This window comes from Saccostrea echinata, unplaced genomic scaffold, assembly GCF_033153115.1.
Source record: "Saccostrea echinata isolate AGI-Se365-2 ecotype Australia unplaced genomic scaffold, CSIRO_AGI_Sech_v1 ptg000056l, whole genome shotgun sequence".
NCBI classification, from domain to species: domain Eukaryota; kingdom Metazoa; phylum Mollusca; class Bivalvia; order Ostreida; family Ostreidae; genus Saccostrea; species Saccostrea echinata.
Window position 1 is genome coordinate 10,200,368 of NW_026889805.1, and position 21,608 is coordinate 10,221,975.

At 33.5% G+C, this 21,608-nt stretch overlaps 1 long non-coding RNA gene and 1 pseudogene across 1 annotated transcript; both read left to right on the top strand.

The window, feature by feature from the left end:
- Positions 1–375: 375 nt before the first annotated feature.
- On the top strand, positions 376–20,957 carry LOC133173665 (N(G),N(G)-dimethylarginine dimethylaminohydrolase 1-like; annotated as a pseudogene).
- On the top strand, positions 13,732–17,387 carry LOC133173667 (uncharacterized). The gene is made up of 2 exons (XR_009719059.1): positions 13,732–15,898; positions 17,242–17,387. It is a non-coding gene; the product is annotated as an uncharacterized LOC133173667 (long non-coding RNA).
- Positions 20,958–21,608: the final 651 nt, after the last annotated feature.

Below are 21,608 nucleotides of genomic sequence, written 5' to 3' on the forward strand. Positions count from 1 at the left end.
TCCGGAAATATTTTAAACGTTTCATAAGATTTGAACTAAATAGGTTGCCCATCATCATGTTTGCGGCGTTTGAACACTAATGGATATAGATGTTTATTAAGTATCATTAAAACTGCAATGTTTAATCAGTAGGTTAGTATATATACGTCCCTGATGTTATAGCATACATAATTTTGTATGATATACAAAACAAATGGACAGTTATTAATACAGATGGAAACGAGCGAAGTTGACATATGCCATAGCAAAGATGCAGTAATAGCGAGCGCAGCGAGCGGCGCGAAGCGAGCTCAATAGACTAACGTGTAAGATCAGAGAAAATTCGGAATGAAATCTGTACATTCGTCAGGCAAATTTTTCTGCTGCTTCACAGTTGCGCATGCGCATTGCAACTTCCGCTTTCGCTTTGGATCGTGAACGGTGAAAATTCACAGTCATGATTGTGCTAGTTACTTTCTTTGTGGTACGTTCATTTTAAATCAGATTTTTAATTTTATCGCTTGAATAAGTTTTTCGATAACTTTTTTGTTTTTTCTCATTGAAAATACAATCTTTTTAAGCATTTAAAGACGTACAACACACTGGGGGCGATAACTCTTGGGATTTCAATAAAACGTTTAACATAACGTTAAATTTGACGTTAAGAGCCATTCTCTGTAATAACTTGAACTTTTATATCGGAGCCGTTGCACGCATAGTCTCAGAATTTCTCCAAACTCTCTATGATAAAAGCCTTTGATACCGTAAACTCAAATCAGGCAAAAATTGGTTGCTACGTGTTATGGTTACCATAGCAACATGTCCTAAAGTTATGGTTACCATAGCAACATGTCCTAAAGTTTGAAAATGGCATTTTTCAACATGTTCAGAGTCCCACAGTTAACGTTTGCAGCAAAGCAAACAAGTGGCAATGACTGTTTCTGAAAGTTGAAGGCCTGGTATTTTAAATGCATGATAAACATGTTTGGTAAATCAACTATAACATACGTTACTATGGAAACAAAGTATTCAAAAGTAATAATTTTGTTTATTTAATTCTATGAAGTCATACACTTAAGAATAAAAACAATTATAGGTTGAAATGCAAGCAAATAATAGACAAGAGATCCTTGTAACATATACCAAGGACAAAACATATTTCTTATAGGTTGACAATGGTTGCCATGCTTTTAATACCACGAAGGGATTTTAAATTTACTCTCTTAGTGTTTTAATCTTATTCAATCTTTTTAAAAAGCACATTTCTATATAACTGATGATCAATTTTTAAAGGCGTTGGTGTGACCCTAATTTTCACATTTCAAAAAATTCAATTTCAATTCTTTAAATAGTGTGTTGCTATGGAAAAAAGGCGAAAAAACATAGATAAAAATCTGAAAAATACTCTGTTTCCTTGGATACGTACCCTTGTATGTAGATTCCCAAAACTTTAATGATTGATATATGTGGACAACTAACCTGACTTTCAATTTTGACTACCACCCAATCTCTAACTGGATGCAAAAAGCTGGCACATAGGGTCTAGTATTGACATAAAATTAGCAAAATCGAACATTTTCTCTTCTTGGTAACCATAGCAATAGTGTTGTATTTTTCAACAAACTTTATCAATACATGATATTCAACTTTAGTTCTACCAGATAAGTACTATTCGCGGTGAGTCAAATAATATGTTTCTTAATTAAAAGGTAAGTAAATTCCTAAAGCAGCAAAAAAAAAAAAAAAAAAAAAAAAAAAAAAATATCAATTTAAACAACTAGTACGTTGTTTCCATGGTTACACTGCAAAGTAACAATTAATTCCAATTTTCTTATGTTGTCGGTGTTGCAAGGTCCTAAGGATGTATATGTGCCAGTCATGAATTCTATTGTTTTTCCTCAAGATAGTAGCATTAACCCAATCATAGCAACAGATTTTGCATGGTGACACTGTGTTACCATGGAAACCATGTAAGTTATTTTTAGAATGATATTGCCAATACCTAATTACATAAGGTCAAATATTTTTCATTGTTTTTCTTAGATTGTTGATTGAGTTTGATCATGTAACATCTATCATTTGTGAATATTGAGCGTTTTTCAGCATTTTTCAGCATCTAAAATGCATTTAAATGTACCAATGGTTACCACTTACTTAGAGATAAATTCTAAATAGTTTCTTTATAGCATTAGTGGCAACAAGGTGTCATGTTTTTTGGGAGAATGGTTTGTTTGTTTTTCTTAGTCTTTATTAAGGCTTAATAAAGATTTAAAGTAGCTGAAAATCTCAATTTTTTTCAACTTTTCTGGCTGTTACCATGGCAACCAAGACACATAGCAACAAAATTTTATTTGATATATGTTTCTGGTGTCAAGTGGTAATAATGGGTAAAGTTTCATCAAAATCGGTGACCATGCGTGGCAAAGAAGTTTAAGTGTTTACAGAGAATCGCTATGAATTACGAAGCGTCAAAATGACGAGCGATACGATCCCGATGTAATTAATGTAAAAAAAAAAAAAGAGGTTTTTATTGTGGTTTCTTTAGGAATACCAAATCCTATCCTTGATCATTTACGCAATTGAAATAATTCTTCCCCCTCCATAAAAAAAGAAAAAAAAGACAGGTTCCTTCTTTAATTTAAATTTAGTTAATTAATTCTATGATATACACAAAGGCAATGTTTTAATCTAAAAATGTTAATGCTACTCTACATTGCTTTTTCCCGTTACAATCGGCCACATAACATTGAGAATAAATATTACCGGTATGTCTAAATATTATCGTATTACGAAAATTAACATTTCTTTCCTTTGGAAAAAAAAATGAAAAAGAGTAACCATTTTCAGAAGGTCACTGATCAAAGAGGAACAACTCTAAAAATGAGGTGTATGTCTTTCCTCCCTTTAGCTGAGTTATTCCTCCTGTTTTCGGAAGAATTATGTTTTTTCCCTCACAAATACACAGACACATTTACAGTGTGCAAGGAACTGAAATCCAAAGTTTATGCAAATTAAAGTAAGTATTAACAGTGAAAAATTATTTATTGAAATTGATACAACGGTTGCACCCCACTGAGAAAATCTTTTACTGTTGACAGTTTCAGTTCGCATTTCCTCGAATTAAACAAAACGATTGATACCAATGTAGATGATACCATTGTAGATGATTCAGGCACATGAATAATTTTAATATTGATAAATAATTTACAATTTGGTACAGTTGAAGTTAAGATGGACGAACACATCATTTCCATTTATTAAAACAACGGAAGGATACAATATCGGGGGGGGGGCACCTTCTCGTTTGAAAACAGAATTTAAAACCTATACGTACATATATTCCATTTTATTACAAGAGAGTTGTACATACTCTACTGTTGGTTCACTTAAAAAATAATATTCAATGCAAGTAGAAGTCATATGAAGGTTTGAAACTGCACCTGTGTGCATGAACTCCAAACCGGACACGCGGTCATAAAATTCTTAGAAAAATAGTTTTACTAAATATGAATATATAAAAAAAATAATATTTAGAATAACAAAAAATATTAGTAGTCAATATTATTATTTAATCTGTATACACGAATGAAGGACATCACTTCAGGAGTTCAATATGCCAATTATATATATTATGCAGACGTAACCGATGTTTTTTTTTTTTTTTTCAAGCTCGAATGCCCTGCATTGAAGAGAATAATGGAGGGGGGGGGTCTTAAATTTTCAGAAATTGCTTATTTATCTTCATTTAAATGCCGATGTAAAGTTTTATATTTGTAATAAATATAATGTACATTACATTTTTTAAGTAAAAGCTATTTTCCAGCCAGGAATTTTTACTTGTATTTGTAGAATCATAGCATTGCTTTCGTCCCAAGTCTGAAAGACTCTGTGAGAAACGTAACTTAGAGAGAGGGGGAGGGGAGATTTTCCGCTATAAATTTAAAACGCGTCGTTTAAAAAAAATTCAAAAAATTATCAAGAACATTTTGATCATCAGTTACAAGAATTAATTATTTTTTTCAAAATTAAGGTAGTATGGGATACCTCCACGTTCTGACGTATTTCCGTTTGAAGTATTGTTTTGATTTGCATGAGTGCTTATTATCGGGTCAAAATTTGTAGATACACCGTTGAAAAGAACACTCTGAACCCTATTTCAATGCAAGTTCTCACAAGTCGGCATTTTAAGTAAAAACAGACAAAAAAATCGCAAGTATATAAATTTACTTATAATTGTACAACGGACATTTAAAAAAGCAAACCCCTGTAAAAGGTAGTTTCAACATTTCAACGTTTTGAACACTTTTAAGCAAAAGCTGTATTTCAATTGTTTGAGTAACTGTACAGCACCTTGTGTGCGGTGAGGCATGGATAAGTGCGATTACTTCACATTGTGCTGAATTATCACCAATCAATTATCACGTTAACCAGAGCTGGACTTTTTTGTTATTTAATTCAAGAAGTAACTGTTTGGTCACAAATCAGCTAGCTGTTGTATATAGTCCCAAAACGTTCAGATGAATGCAATTGCTCTGAACAAGACACGTCCTGGAAAGCGATTGTCCATGCATTGTTTTCAAAACCGCTCAAAGTTGAAAACTACAAAGTGCGATTTTTTTATGGTTGGGAAAAAATGCTCATCATTTCTAAAATAGCACCCAGGTTTTTTCAACCCTTGGAAAATAAAGAAGGATAACTCTTCCGCTCGGATCTTTTAATTCAAAAAATTTTAAATGCATTTTATATTTTCCATTTATATATATATTTTCAATTTGTTTATTTCACTTTGCTAACATATCAAGATACATTCTTATTGTAGACTTTCATGAAATGTTATCCATCTGTTTTCAAGAAATAAAGTTTTCCCAGTTTTTTACGCTTATTTTTTGTTGAAAATTAAAAAAAATACTAAGACATATTTCTTGTCATTTTTGTTTTTATAAACACTTTATATTAGCAAACGCCTGCCTATAATATTAAGCTTATGAAAAAAGAATTATGCAAGAAAAAAAATCGTTTTTGTATTTCTCATTAAAATAATTAAAAAATTATTAAAATTACACTTTAATATACTGAAAGGTGGGGGTATTTCAAATCCTTCTAATTTGGGTACATAAATATGTAGGAGAAGTTTCGTTTGGTATCCCATACCACCTTAAACGACAGATTTTTTCATAAACAAATATTTCATTTGAAAATCACGCATTTTTCGATGCAAATATGAACCATAGTTTTTCAGTTTAAATTCTTGAAAATCGTTTTTCTCGAAGTGTACCTCTACAAATTCACTTTGTTTGTGTGTTTAATAGTTAAACGAACGATTCGGCAAATTTTGACAGCTAGGCTAACCTTAAATATTTTAGAATAAGGGATTTTATAGTTAGTTGGTTGAATTTTATTTGTACTCGTTATTAGCCAAAGGGGGGGGGGGCGTAACTTTAGGAACTTCCTGTCCAAATTCGGCTCGAACGATTTTGACCAAAATGTACATACACATAGTAGATATTGTCATGTATAAGATATACAAAAATAGCGAAAATTAAACTACAGAAAATTTTTGGGGTAGGTGTGTTGTACATCCTTAATATGATATTAAGTGCAATAGTTTATAGATACACAATACTATACTAAACAATTTGAAGAAAAAAAAAATAGTTGTTTGATAGCAATATTAATAGTGATTATTATATGTTTATTCATATGAGTATAACACTATTTTATTGATTTTATTTGATCTGTTGATGGAATATATATTTCTATGGTTGAATTTAACATTTCAGTTCAACATGTTAAAAAATTATCTCCATTTTCTAAATATATGCCTATCAGATGAACAAAGGATGTCTGTGGTCTGTTGTTAGATATGATTTTTACTGAAGCAGTTGTGTAAGAGGGCAGTACACTGAATCTCTTGTAAATTTTTTTCTTGCATTTCTCAGAAAATTCAGATGCTTTATCTGTCACATTCTGATAAATTAAGGGCAAATGATTATTATGAAGTAACTGTAAGGTCAGGTCAGAACAGAGGGACATCCTATCCCCTTAATCCAGCAAGATGCTTTTCACTTGGCACCACGTTAGCGAGGTATATAAGGAGTGAAGGGAGGTTAACTGAAGCTTTAACTTGTAGGAGTACCTATACCCTCTGATCTCTGTTACAGATAGATACACAAGGGAAAAATTGAAATAGTATGCTATTTTAAAACAGTCAAAAACAGGAGAGAAATGTACACAAATCCTCTAACTAGTGCAAGTGATGTGTCCTTAAGCTTATACTGACTAAAATATTTCCAAAATATCCAGTGTAAATAGTAAAAAGTCAAAGAGGTGCTGATTGTTAATTTGGCTATTTATTAATAATAGGACTATTGTACATTGTACTGATAAAATAATGAATTTTATTCTGACAATTCCTTCAAATTATTAGGAAAGGGTAAAGGGAAAAAGTTTGGGGGAAAAATACATCTGACAATCATATTAAAAATATTAAACAGTCAATATATGTAAAATATATGTAAAATTATCATGACTGTGTTGAAAACCCTTAAGCTACTACATTTTGTTCAACCTTTTGGATATATTTATATACATAGACTTGTGTGTATATTCCTCTCCATCTACCGAGTATATTTTAGAACCTGTAAAAATTCCCTTCCGATGTATATACATGTAAATATAATCATATATATTTGTGCTCTTGTCGGTCATGCATAAAAGAGAAATCTTACCCTCCTAATTAATATGCATATACATTTATCATTATTTTGTTGACAGCCTTAGTCCCAATATATGGGTTCTGAAATAAAATAAAACTTGCCTCTTTTCTTTCCTTCATTGTATATATTGTGAGTACGTGTCTTTATGTGTGTGTTGGGAGGGGGGGGGGCACCAGCAATGGTTTCGTTTATAGGGCACCCCCTGTACGTAGGAATGCCCTGTACACGAAAGGTACAGGCTGGGGGGGGGGTATACTATATACCGTAGACTACAACAAGTTTTCTTTTTGTAAACATAGGGATAATTTTTAATTATTTGGGGGTTCTGGAGATATTAATAGGTCAACTGCAAGGTAAAGCTGGCGGGGGGGGGGGGGGGTCTGTTTAGCTCTCTCGGTCTTTTTTCTTTAGAGTTGAACCAAGAGCAAATAAACTTTTTGCGGATTTGATTATTGATGACAATTTTGAATTTAGATAGACTCAAAGAGGAGGCATTTTTTGATATTTCTAAAATATTCAAAAATTCAAGTATACAAGAGAACCAGGAGTCTCTACTTGTACTAAGTGTTTTGGAATTACAAGTGTTTAGCTGCTAGGCTATAGCTTTTTGATGGTACAACTGCACTCGCCCCAACGGTTACACCGTAAAACATATTAATCTGTAATCTGTATATCACAGGTATTTGTCAAAACACATTAATGCGATACCCTCCGGATCAATGACGCAACGTTAAGTACAGATTGTTTGCATTTTTTAGTCACTTCCCGTTCACTTCCTGTTTGTGTGGGGAAAAGAACAAGGTGAGCTTCAACAAGTAACGACGTCGGCGTTTAATTATAACTATGCGATTGTAAGAAGAATTCCGAACAGTTTTAAATACAGTGGTCAACAGTACTCAAATAAATATGAAAAAGAGAATGAGATTGACGTAGAAAAGGCGAGAGAAGAGCATCGACAACTGATCGAGACGCTTAAAAAATGCGAGGTACGAGTTATCGAACTTCAAGAGGAAGAGGACTACCCCGAGTGCTGTTTTGTGGACGATTCCGCTGTCGTAATCGGTGCTACAGCCCTTATCACTAGGCTAGGACAAACTACACGTCAGGGAGAGGTAAGTCACTTCATAGAATCTGAATTTAAAAGAGGTGGAAAAAGGGGTGGGGGTGACGCGTGTGACACGATCATACTTTTCGATGACTCATGAAGAATGACTATAGTTTGATCAGTGTAAGCGAGTTGCTGCTTAACAAATTTATGATGAATTACTGAAAACAAAACTATTTCAATGTTTAGGTCTGATTTACAAAATTTTTGGTGAATATTGATCTAATGAATGTCAAGAGTTCATATTTCCAAAAGTATTGGTCATAGGCCTACAACAAGCCTTGTTTACATTGTCGTAGTGTGGTAGTGTAAGATACACAGCATCCTACTAGCTTGGACTAGCCGGTTAACCCTTTAGCTCAATCGGTTGAGCATTGGTCATTGGACAAATGCCAGAGGTCCAGGGTTCAATCCCAAGTGGAGGCACTTACATCAGGTCCAGCACAATACCCTGGTAAAGGTATATAGCTTGATAAAGCTATATAGCTTTATCAAGGTATTACAAATACTTTGGTCAAGGTATTTTATGTAATGAAAATACAAAAAAAATTCTAAAAAAATAAATACTGAAAGTCGAGTTCTGAGTTGTCAGTAAATTCACTCATGCATGTAAAGTACTCAAACACAAAGAAATCGGTAAAAAAGCATGTCGTTTGAGGAGACGTTCTTTTATGCTGTCCTTTTTTATACCTGAGTACTTTTCATGCACGAGTGAATACACTGACCACAACTCATAATTCGACTTTTAAGAACATACGCAACATACCTTACCTACTGATAATTTTTCAAGATATTCTTAATTTAAGATTATAGTGCCCTCAGATGTTCGTCGACAAAAAATCAGCATGCATTACCAGGGGTTTTGAAAAGATATCAATTGATGAAAATTCTTGTATAATTCAAAGAAAAATACATAAAAATTACTAAACACATATTCTAGATTTTTTGTTTATCCAAACTTGTTTTAGAAGAAGTGTACAATAGCATATATAGACATACAAATGTAGCACACAATTCCTTTAAGTATTGGAACTCTTCAACTCCAGGGAAGAAGACAATAAAGTTCAAACTACGTTGCGTATATCCTTAAATTTAATTTTTTAAGATTTTTTTTTGTATTTTCATTACATAAAATACCTTGATCAAGGTATGTGTAATACCTTGATAATATTTATCAAGCTATATACCTTTATCAGGGTATTGTGCTGAACCTGTACATGTCTCTGTTACATTTGATGCCCACGTTGGGACCGGGGTATTCTCTGGCGGGTGAGAGTGATTGCCCTCAGATCTTCACCCCACAGGCATCGGCACTCCAAAAGAGATGAGGACATCTCATTCTCTGGAGAGGGACAATGTGGTATTGTAAGATACATAGCATCCTACTAGCTTGGACTAGTGGATTAACCCTTTCGCTCAATCGGTAGAGCACTGGACTAATGCCAGAGGTCCCGGGTTCTATCCCAAGCGGAGGCACTTACATGTCTCTGTTACAGTAGTGTATTATGAATCAATGTGCCTCATATCTTCTTAATCTTTGTTCCCTCTGATGTGATCAGAAATATTCTTGTTTATTTAATTCCAGGTTGCAGAGATTCGTAAAGTACTGAAAGATCTGAAATTTCGTATTGTGGAGATTGTTGACCCTGATGCCATTGTGGAAGGAGGAGATGTACTGTTCACAGGTAAATCTGTGTTACCTTTTATTCACAGTTAAGTGTCACCAACCATGACTAAAACACAGATCCGCAAAACTGAACTATGAACTATTCAAACTGACAGTCTTCATTTAACTTCATTTAACTTAAACTTAATGTTTTGATTTTGGTGTCTTTAATCTTTAAACCAATTTGATTCTTCAACATAAGAATTTTTCCCCCATTCTGATTTTATATGTTACAGGTATGTATATTTGACTGATAATCATACTGATTATCTCAACATTATAATTCATGAATTTTGATTTTGTTTCAGGGAAAGAAATTTTTGTTGGCCTGGGACAGGGAAGAAGAACAAATGAGCGGGGAGTATCAGCTGTTGCGGATGCTTTCCCAGAATACAATGTAAGCCCTGTCCGAATTGATGGGCAGGTCCAGCTGAAATCTCTGGTGTCCATGGCAGGGAAGGACATCATTGCCGTGGGTAACAGTCAGAATGCGAACAGAGTTATGCAGGTAAATATCGTAAATGTCCAACATGTTTCTTAATGGATTACTTATTTTTCTCTGACACATACCATACACATTTGAATTTCATATAAATAATTATTTGTAATATTATCAAGAAGTATGTGATACTAGTGTTGTACCGATAATCAGAAAACATCGATTGTCGACGAAAAAATGCTACCGATTCCAATGATCGATTATAATTTTTCATAATTGATCATTGGAAACATACTTCTAGTACAATACATTCCAGAATTATCCATTTCTGGTTTAAAATTTAATTCTTCTTAATGAAAGAAAATGGTGTTTGCATCTGATACTAGCCAACTAGCATGAAGCAGAGGTGATTAAGAACCGAGAGGTGCACATATAGGGCCTAAAAAAATTATGTTTGTTTCCTGTAACCCGACCGACCCCTTCAATTTACCCTTGGTTGGATTTTTTTCTCTCCCAAATCTGTGTTTGCTCTTTGGTTTGATCAATCAGCTGATTCTCTTTATTCAAAAATATTAATTGTATCTTTTATTTGAGATATAAAATATGCAACTTAGTCAACATTTACCTTAAATCTAAAGAATAATTAATTTCCCCCACAACTTTTTGAAGTTCGTTTTCTGCCGCTAGGCAGCCATGTTGGGTGTCCACTGTAAATATAACATCTGGATAATTCAGTCCTAGGATGATTGACCCCATTATTCATAAGCAAAAAAATCCCGACCTACCGACCCTTGATTTTTTGGGAATGTTACAGGATACAAACAAACATAATTTTTTATAGGCCTAGAAAGTGTAAAAGAAGTAAAACAACAAAGAAAATAATATATAATATATTTTATATATTCATGTTAAAGAAATAGTATGAAATAATTGTAATAGTCTGTTTTTTGTATACAAAACTATGAAATCCGATTATAATTGGTAAAATTGTAGGAGTGAAACGGTTCACTGCGGTATCGATTCACCGCGGTAATTTTTCTCGGTTTGATACACGGTGCAAAATCTCTAATTTTTGGTTCGGTTCATTTTTCGGTCGGGATCATTATTCAGTCGGGTTTGGCATAAGGTAAAACACGTTACTTAATATAAATAAGTATAGAAAACGTAAATTTTTGATGACTGATAGCTTGTAAAATAATTTTTGACAGTCAAATAATTTTTATCAATTTCTTCTAGTCAATTTGCAAATAAAATTCGTAAAATATGTGACTAGATTTAGAAAAAAAAAGCATAAAACAATATGAATTTGTTTCCTTCTATCAAAATATATCGTATCGAAAATAACCGAACCGAGACAAAATTATACAATATGTATCAAATCGTGAAGGAGGTGTATCATTTCACCCTTGCATCGGAAGCAGTAACCGATTCCAACCGATGATCGATTATGAAAATTAACCGATGTCCCATCGCTATGTGATACAGCAAGTTAATATTTTACATTGGATTAGAATAATTTTGCACGCAATCTCAGTACAGTAAAACATGCTTATAAGGAAGTGCCAGGGACGGACAATTTTGCTTCATTATAAGCATAATACGTTATATCCTTTAAGTTTACAATATGTTTTAAACTCACAGGGAATGACAATCACTTCACTGTAAGCATCAATTCATTATAAGTGTGTTCGCTATAAGTGTGTTTTACTGTATTCCCATTTCTCACAAGGAATTAATCATAAAGTGAAATGATAGAATATAATGATATATTCAGGAAGTTTACATTTGCTATGATTTAGAATACTAAACTGTTGATTATATATTTTTGATGACATGAAAATTAAATGTTTTTTTCTTCATAGCAAATCAAGCAAGTGGCACAGTACAGTTATCATATTTTGAAACTTGACAATGATAAGGCAGCTAACATGTTGTATGTAAATGGCCGACTGATACACAGAACCAGGGAAGAAATCGGGGATAGCAGTTACAGTGTAAGTACTCACAATAAAGTTAGTTAATGTAGTAACATTAAAAATAATATACAAATCTATACACTGAGTAGAACTTATAGAGTAGGACCTTGCACTACAGCTAACGAATTAACTCAGTAATGTTAGTTTATTTGACAAATCTATACACTGGGTAGAACTTACAGAGTAAGAACTTGCACTATAGCTAACTGATTAACTAAGCAATGTTAGAATATTTTACAACTCTATACACTTGGTAGAACTAATATATTTTTAAGTTTTCATTAATCAAATAAATTATTTTAAAGCCTTTGCATCAAAAAAAGTTTTATGTTCAAGTCAGGTATTTTCCAAAACTTTGAGACGTGACAACTTTATACAGGATTTCAGTACAGAGTTATTTCTCTTGTTTTAATGTGGTATTTTTAAAAGATTAGGCAGAATACACAAAATAAAGTAAAGGAAATGTAACAGTTTGATTAAAAACATAAATTTTCACATTGAAAAAGAAACAGATTTAATGTCATATTTCTTTGCATAATTTTTGTATTCTGAAGGAATTAATAAATAAATGTATTTATCATGGGTGCTAAGCATTATTTGTACCCGTGGGAAAATAGGCGGGTTTGTTTTGATACGGGTGTTGGATTTATAAAATGATTGGCTATTTATATAGTAACAAGTACGCATGAGTAGAGATGTTATTGAAGGGCGAGTATTGTGTAAATGTGCCATTCGAAGGCTCAGTTCTAAATCAATTCCACCTTTTATCCATGTTACAATGTCCGAGCACGAGGACACAGAGCTGAATCTTTTATACGAAACACCAAATCAAGGCCGCTGTCAACAAGTTTCAAGGGCTCCTGAGGTTCAGTCTACTCTTGGGAATACTAGTAATGTGAATGACTTGGCCGACGCAGTAAGTTTATTCAAAAGCGTCATTGACTCTCTATTTGCTTCTCTATCTGAAAAACTTCTGACCGAGCAGAAAGTTAACGCTAAAAGTCTGTCAAAGAAGATTAAAGAAAGTAAAAGTACACGTATTCAGGGTGAAGGCAATAGAATTCAGTACACTTTTAACGAAGAAATAATTGAAGACCTAGAAAATCTGTCTATCATCCTTAAAGACAGTTCGGCTGTATCCGTCATTAAAGAGATTAAAGAAAAATTGCAGAAACGTAATAAACTCATAAGAATTGCAGATAATAGTCCAGCTGGTTGGAAGACCGTAAGGGAATATGAACAAAACGATTATGCAGACGACTCTGATGACGATAAAAAGATACGAAGTGCGGAGTCACGGGCCATGCGGCAGAAGTTCCGAGGCAGGGGACGTCATACACCGTACAGCCGTCCGGTGTCAGCAGCGGCGGGGTTTCCGGCGCAGCTTTCCTCTGGTAGTTTTGGTGGTTATCCTCTACTCAGTCAGCCCTTTCGTGCCTTTGGGGGTTCAAGGAGAACCCCACAGCCTTCAGACGTGTGTCACAGATGTTTTAAGACCAGACACTGGAAAAGTCGCTGCCCCCTCAATTACACGCAATCCACCACAGGGTCTGCAGGAGCAAGCACATCAGGCGGTCAATGATGATAAGTATTGTTATAGTCCAAGCTGGTCTGGTATTCTCGATATTTCAAAAAGTATCAAGGAAATTTTGATTTCTTATGATAGAAAATGTAATCAAATAAAAGGTAGAGTCAAGAAAAGTTTGTTTCATAATCTCCAGTTTTGGAAAGAAATAGATGCTTGTGATTCGGTTTTTTTCTATAATTCAAAATGGATATTCTCTTGATTTTGAAATTCACCCCCCTTCAAAGCATTTCGAGAATAATAAATCAGCTATGTTGAGTGAAGATTTTGTTTCAGGAGCAGTTCAGGATCTGATAGACTCAGGTAGAGTAATTCAGTTACATGAAAAACCATATATGATCAATCCACTGAGCGTAGCAGAAAACCACGAAAAGAAAAGGCTTATTTTAGATCTTAGTTTCTTGAATAATTTCGTACGGAAAGAAAAAGTAAAATTTGAAGATTGGAAAATCGCTATACAATATTTCAAAATAAACTGTTTTATGACAAAATTTGATTTGCAGTCGGGATATCATCACATAGATATCGATCCTTGTTTTCAGCAATATTTAGGTTTTTCATGGAAGGGTAATTATTTTTGTTTCACTGTCTTACCATTTGGTCTAACTTCAGCTCCATATGTTTTTACAAAGTGTTTGAGGCCATTAGTAAAATATTGGAGAAAAAACAATTTAAAAGTAGTTCTATACCTGGATGACGGTCTTATTCTGGCTATGTCCGAGGCAAAATGTATTTCAGCAACAGGATTTATTAAACAGTCTTTAGTTTCAGCAGGTTTTTTCATAAACGAGAAGAAATCAATTTTCAGCCCTGTACAAGAAATTGAATGGCTTGGACTGGTATGGAGATCTTTAGATTTTAGTTTACGAGTACCAGAATGGAGAATAGTAGACTTAGAAAATTGTTTAGAAAGACTTTTGAATGCATTGCCTAATGTTTCTGCAAGAATTGTAGCACAGTTTACGTGAAAAATTATTTCAATGTTACCGGTTATGGGAAATGTTGTTAGACTCATGAGTCGTGCTTGCCACGTTGCTATAGAGAATAGGGTTTCTTGGGATAAAAAGTTAGATCATGTTATCTTAGATTCAATATTACCTGAAATGTATTTTTGGAAAAAGAACGTTAGATCTTATAACTGCAAAAGCCTTCAGAATTATTCAAGAAAGCATGTCATGATTTTTTCAGACGCTAGTGATGTTGCTGGAGCAGCACATACAGTAGTGTTGGATCAAAAGGTTTTTCACATTGGATGGAGCGAGTTTGAAAAAGAAAAGAGTTCTACATGGAGAGAATTAAAGGCTATAGAGCTTGGTTTATTATCGTTTCACAAAGTTCTTTGTGGAAAAACTGTGAAATGGTTTACTGATAATCAAAACTGTGTAAAAATCATTGAAAGTGGGAGTATGAAAAGTGATTTACAAGAAATTTCATTGGGCATTTTTCAAATTTGTCTGTCTAACGGTATTTCAATCGACGCTCAATGGATACCCAGAAATAAAAAAAGCAGATTATTTAAGCAAAATTATTGATTACGAAGACTGGGGGATAACAGATGAGTTTTTTGAATTGATGACCAGTATTTGGGGTCCATTTGATATTGACCGGTTTGCGAATTTTAAAAATACCAAGTTAGAACGATTCAATTCGTTATTTTGGAATCCTGGTACAGAGGGTGTAGACTGTTTTAGTTTTTCATGGGAAAGGGATAACAATTGGCTAGTACCCCCCATTTCATTGATTGGTAAATGCATTTTACATTTGATTGGAACTAAATCGAGAGGTACTATCATTGTTCCACATTGGCCCTCTTCTTATTTCTGGCCTTTGATTTTTGACGAGTATAATGAAACCATGCCCGTTGTAAAGGAGGTTTTAGAGTTTCGTGAAGGTTACAGAATTTTTAAACAAGGAGATAATAAGAATTCTATTTTTGGTTCTCTGGATTTTTATTCAAAAGTTTTGACAATCAGATTAGATGCAAGAATGTGAAATGGGACCTGATGTGCAAGGGCACATTGCAGAAGGTTTAACATATTATTGGTCCTGGTGCATGCGGTGCATTGCAGATGTTTTTATAAACGTATATATTGTATGATTAGTTGTCAAGAGAGATTTATTGGAAGATACGTTAATCTTATAAGTGGTATCGGGTCCTGATATGCTAGAGGCATATTGCAGAAGTTTTATATGAATAACATTATATACGGAGGTCATGAATAATGAAATGTGTGTATATTTCGATGCATATACATGTAGGTAGTGATATTTTTTTTATAGATGTTTTCAATTACGCGTTTTACAGATATATTCCGCAAGGGAAGGTGGGCAGAAAACAGATCGTACGACAACCCAGAGCTGAATAGACTATCTGCCCTACTACCGGAGTACTGTCTAAAAGGAAAGGCAGAAAATACCAGAAAGAAATATAAGTATGCATTTAATAACTTTTGTGTGTAGTTTTCATTGTTCGAGTTTGTCATTTTTACCTTCAACCTTCAACTTTTACCTTCAACTGATATGACAGTTTCTATGTATTTGGTACACATTGGCCAGAATTTTTGCTCGTCAGCCAAACTAGAGGAAGCTGTAAGTGCTATTTCATGGGCTCATAATTTAGCAGGTTATTCAAACCCATGTCATTCTTCTTTAGTCACACAGGTCAAAGAAGGGGTGCTGAGAGAATGCAGGAAACCGATCACAAAAAAGGAACCTATTTTACCTCTTCATTTATTTCTTCTTGCAGAAAAGTATGGCAATGAAAACAGCTGTCTTCCAGATTTGCGAATCATTACAATTTGCCTTATAGGATATTCAGGTTTTCTTAGATTTTCGGAAATTGTTAACATCAGACGATCCGATATCTCATTCCAAGATCAGTATGTCTCCATATTCATTCCGAAAAGTAAAACAGACAAATATAATGAAGGTTCTCATGTTTGCATTGCAGAGACTTGTACCAAAACATGTCCTGTAAATTTTTGAAAAGATATTTAGAATTAGCGGGAATAGAGAGTTCCTCAGATGAGTTTATTTTTAGACAAATTACATACTTGAAAAAAGCCGGTTCCTTTAAGTTAAGAAATACTAACAAACCACTGTCATATACTAGAGCAAGGGAAATTATTCTTTCTGCCTTGGGGGATATTGGTTTAGATAAGAAAAAGTTTGGATTACACAGTTTAAGGTCAGGAGGCGCTACAGCGGCAGCTGCTTCAGGAGTTAATGACAGAATTTTCAAAAAACATGGCAGGTGGAAAAGTGAAAAAGCAAAAGATGGTTATGTAAGGGAAACAAAGTCAGAAAAATTGAGCGTTTCAAAAAATCTGGGTATATAATTCAATTTTGCCCTATTGTAACTTAACTCTACTTTATTCTTTTCGAAATCTGAGCGCTTCGCCTCCTATTCTATAAATAATGCGTTGTTTTATATGGTAAATGAATTATGTTCGTTTGAGTGAAACGAATTAAGAACATAAATGTATTTATCATGGGTGCTAAGCATTATTTGTACCCGTGGGAAAGTAGGCGGGTTTGTTTTGATACGGGTGTTGGATTTATACAATGATTGGCTATTTATATAGTAACAAGTACGCATGAGTAGAGATGTTATTGAAGGGCGAATATTGTGTAAATGTGCCATTCGAAGGCTCAGATTCTAAATCAATTCCACGTTTTGGCATTATTCCCACCCACCCACCCATTATTACAATTTATAATTTATATTGACTGATTTGTTTAATGTATTGATGTTTAAATTTTTTTTTTTTTGTAGTTTGATGAATGTATATGGATGGAGGTATAAGGGTACATGATGGTACATGAGAATACATGATGGTACATGAGGGTACATGAGGATTGATAATGTATATTATAATGTGTGAATAAATCTGAGTGCTTCGCCTCCTATCCTATAAATAATGCGTTGTTTTATATGGTAAATGATTTATGTTCGTTTGAGTGAAACGAATTAAGAACATAAATGGAGGATTTCAATGTTTTGTAGTTGGATATGGAATTTATTTCACAAGTGGGACATGATATTTTGATATTTTTTGAGTGTGAAGCATGAGTAAAAATTTTTAAAAAAATCCTGTTTTACTAGTGATTGTGAGATTGAAAACTTGTAAACATATTTCAGCAACATATTTGGAGAAACTTCGGCAGTTTTAATTTCTGTGTCAGGATGCTTTATTTACTTTCAGACTGTATTATAACAGTCCAGAGAGTACATGTATTTTTTTTAACAGAACCCATCATGAAGGGAAGAAAGTTGAGAGTTTTGCAGCACTTCTGATATTCTTTCACACTGTGACAAAATATCTCTTTTATTCAATTACAGTATTTCGATGTTGAAAATGTAATAAATGTTCATATGTGGCACACGTTTCCTAAATATCATTTAAAAGTTTTAGCTTTTTTTTTGGAAAAACATGATTAGGTGATCAAAATCAATCTTGACATTTGAATGAAGTGATGTGAAACAGCATCATATATACATATTGATATTAAGGAAATTGATTAGAAAAGCAATGGTCAAGCAATTAAAAGTGGTATCAAATTGATTTTGACTATGGGTTCTTGATGTAATATCTTTTTCGGCTTGAAATAGGTTATACAGAAATTGATAGAGGATGGCATTCCAGTCTCCCAAAAAGAGCTATTTCAGACAGGGGGACCATTCAGAACTGTTGTTTATTGTGAATGAATGTGTCCGAGTTCAAACATATAATCTCCACCCTTCCATCAACAGGTATTATTGTTACTAAGGCATGGATTGGTTGATTTTTGTCATCAAGGCAAGGATTAGCTAATCCTTATTGCCAATGCAGGGGTTGGCTATGGGACTTCAAATTCTCATTTTAAGCTAACCTCGACAGTCAAAATGAATTTACGCTATACCCCCCGTTGTCAAGGTTAAAGTTTTTGGAGCAAGTCCATTCCTAAATAGGTTAACTATGATTTCTATGCTGACCAAATGTGAATGGATGATGCACTTAAGGTTGCACATTACCAGACATACTTTGGATGCTAGATCTGAGCTAGATTTTCTAGATAAATTACCAGGTTAAAGTTTTCAAGCAAGTCCATTCCAAGTAACTATAAGCCCTACATGGACTAGTCTAAACTTTAATGAATGATGCATCTAGGGATGTACACTACTAGACATGCTTTGGATGCTGGATCTGACCTAGAATGTCCAGATGAGTGACCAGGTTAAATGTTTTGGAGCAAGTACATTTCCAAGTAACTGCAAGTCTTACCTGGACCAAACTTGCATGGAAGATGCATCTGTGGATGTACACTACCGGATTTACTTCAGATGCTGTATCTGACCTAGATTTACTACATGTATATGAGTGACGAGGTTAAAGTTTTTAGAGCAGGTCCATTCCCAAGTAACTACAAGCCTTATGCTGACCATACTTGACAGGATGATGCATCTAGGGATACACATTGCCAGACATGCTTGGGATCAGATGCTGGATTTGATCTACATTTTCCAGATGAGTGACCAGATTTAATTATTTGCAGTAATTTCATTTTCAAGTAACTATAAGCCCTAACTGGACAAAACTTGCATGGATGATCCATTGAAAGATTCACACTTCCAGACATCCTTTAGATACTGAGTCTGACCATCATAAAATTAGCTATAACCCCTATGTTGACAAAACTTGAATTGATGATTCATATGGAGAAGCACACTAGCAGACATGCTTCAGATGCTTTATTTAACCTTGATTTTCCAGATGAGTGACCAGGTTGAAGTTTTTTGGAACAGGTCCATTCCCAAATAACTTTAAGTTCCATCTAGACCAAACTTGCATGAATGATTCATCTAACAATATACATTACCAGAACTTTTATTGATGTGAGACTTTGCTTCACTCCTTGATAATATTGGTCGAGATGAGCTTCATAAATTTTGATTACCTATGTTTCTATTTTTCCCCTCTAAATTTATTAACAAAAGGTACTGTTGTTTGCAGATTTATTGCATGACAGATCTAGGTATATTTAAAATGACTAAAAAAATTGCATGACTGACATATTTCTGGGGAAAAAATTGTAAATGTGGTACTCCACATTCACCAAGATGGACATCACAATCAGTGAGCTTTGTGCCTGTGTTGGAAGGGTATTTAAGTAAAGAAAATTAATTTCTGAATGAAAACTAACAAATGGTTTTGCATGTAACTAATATTTTTAAGATAGAGTTCATTGATGACTTTTGCAGGTTGAATAAACCAATGAAATGTTATTATTGCTTGTAAAATTATTTTTATTAGTTTTCCAACTGTTTCTTTAATAAAATCAAACTAAAGAAGATAAAACTTATTGTAGGTTTTAGATGAGAAGATAACATATGCAAAATACAAAGTTCAACTCTCCGAAATAGAAAAGTCTGGTGGTGTATTATCCAATCTTGTCTTATTCCTTAAGAAGTGATAGTGTCTACTATTACTTCTCGAGATGTCACCATGTATTCAGAAGTCAACTTCATGTGAGAAAATGGCTGTATTTCTAAAAAAAATGTGTTTATATACTTTTATATTTATATTAATATATATATATATATATTAACATTTATATACTTATGTTACATGTTAGATGTGCTTTAATTAACAGTATTTGCTTAAATATAGACATGACATGTTTTTCCTTCATATGATAGCCTGTTCTTGACATTGATAGGATTTTCGATTTTTGCAGTTGCACGGAATTTTTCAGAGCTTTTTGCTTGCCATCTGAGATGAAAATAATATACAGAGCTTGTGTTACTTATATGTATTTTTGTAGGAATTTTGCAAAGCAATTGTTTAATATGCTGTAGACCAGTTAAATTGTGTTCATAATTCTCATTAAAGTTTTTGTTGAATTATTCAAAGGAAAAAGTTTAAATATTGTGGTTACACTGTACATGTGTTAATTTTGACAAATGTCATTTAACCCTGTCAAATCGTATTGCTCAGTTGTCCATCAAGATAGCAATCAGATGGCACTATGATTGTGTGATAACATTCTTGTAAGTTTTTTGTGTTTAAATTATCTTTGTTAGGTTGTGATAACTCGGATATCAGATAAATCGTTGTACACATTCCTTTGGACACTTTTTAAGTGTGTGATAATTCTGATATCAGTTAAATCATTGTATACATTCCTGGACACTTATTAAGTTTGTGATAAATCATGGAGTTGTGAAACAAAAACATTTACTGTTTTTTTTTTTTTTTTTTTGCACAGTCAGGGATCTGAAGTTTTCTAATATTCTTTATAATATTGTTACATTGTGTTAAGACACTTTTCATGTACCTTAATATATAAATATACCATGGAGCAATGAACCAGATAGATTTTTTGTCGGATATCACTTTAATATTGTTGCTTTTTATATTTGTGTTTGTTGGTTCTAGACTACTTGTATATAAAACTTTATGCATAAATAAATAATCATGTTCAGAAAATCTTAAATTTATATATGTATGATTTAACACAAAATATTGTATAAATTTATTTTTTATTCAAATGAATTAAGATCAACAACTGTTCTAAGTTAATTTTTTCCATAAAGAATTAGAAAAGAATATAATAATTTAACATTTATTTACGAAGACTATAAAAGTCGCCCGCGTGGCGCAGTGGTTAGAGCGTCTGCTCTAGAGTCCCAGAGTAAGGAGTTGATCCTTACGTCGCGGGTTTGAATCCCACTGTGGGACGTGGAGACCGGTCCTTCGGATGAGACCGTATAAACCAAGGTCCTGTGTCGCAGTAGGTGCTGGCACGAAAAAGATCCCTCACTGCTCAATGGCCGTAAGTGCCGAGTATAGGATAAAATTTGCAGCTCTCCACAAGCAAGTGGTGGCGTCTCCATATGAGTGAAAAATTCTCGAGATTGACGTTAAAACATACAAAAGAAAAAAAACGAAGACTAAAAAATATATCCAGCAATATATACCTGTATGGGGAAAAAATCGTTTCTGATGCATGCATTATAAAATATATAAACTTTTTTTTTTAATGCTTTATTTTTGAAAAAGTTTTCATATACATAATATCAAATAACACAGACATATATGTACAAACACACCCACACCCACACACATCCACACACTCACTGTGCACCTTTCCCAAAAAAAA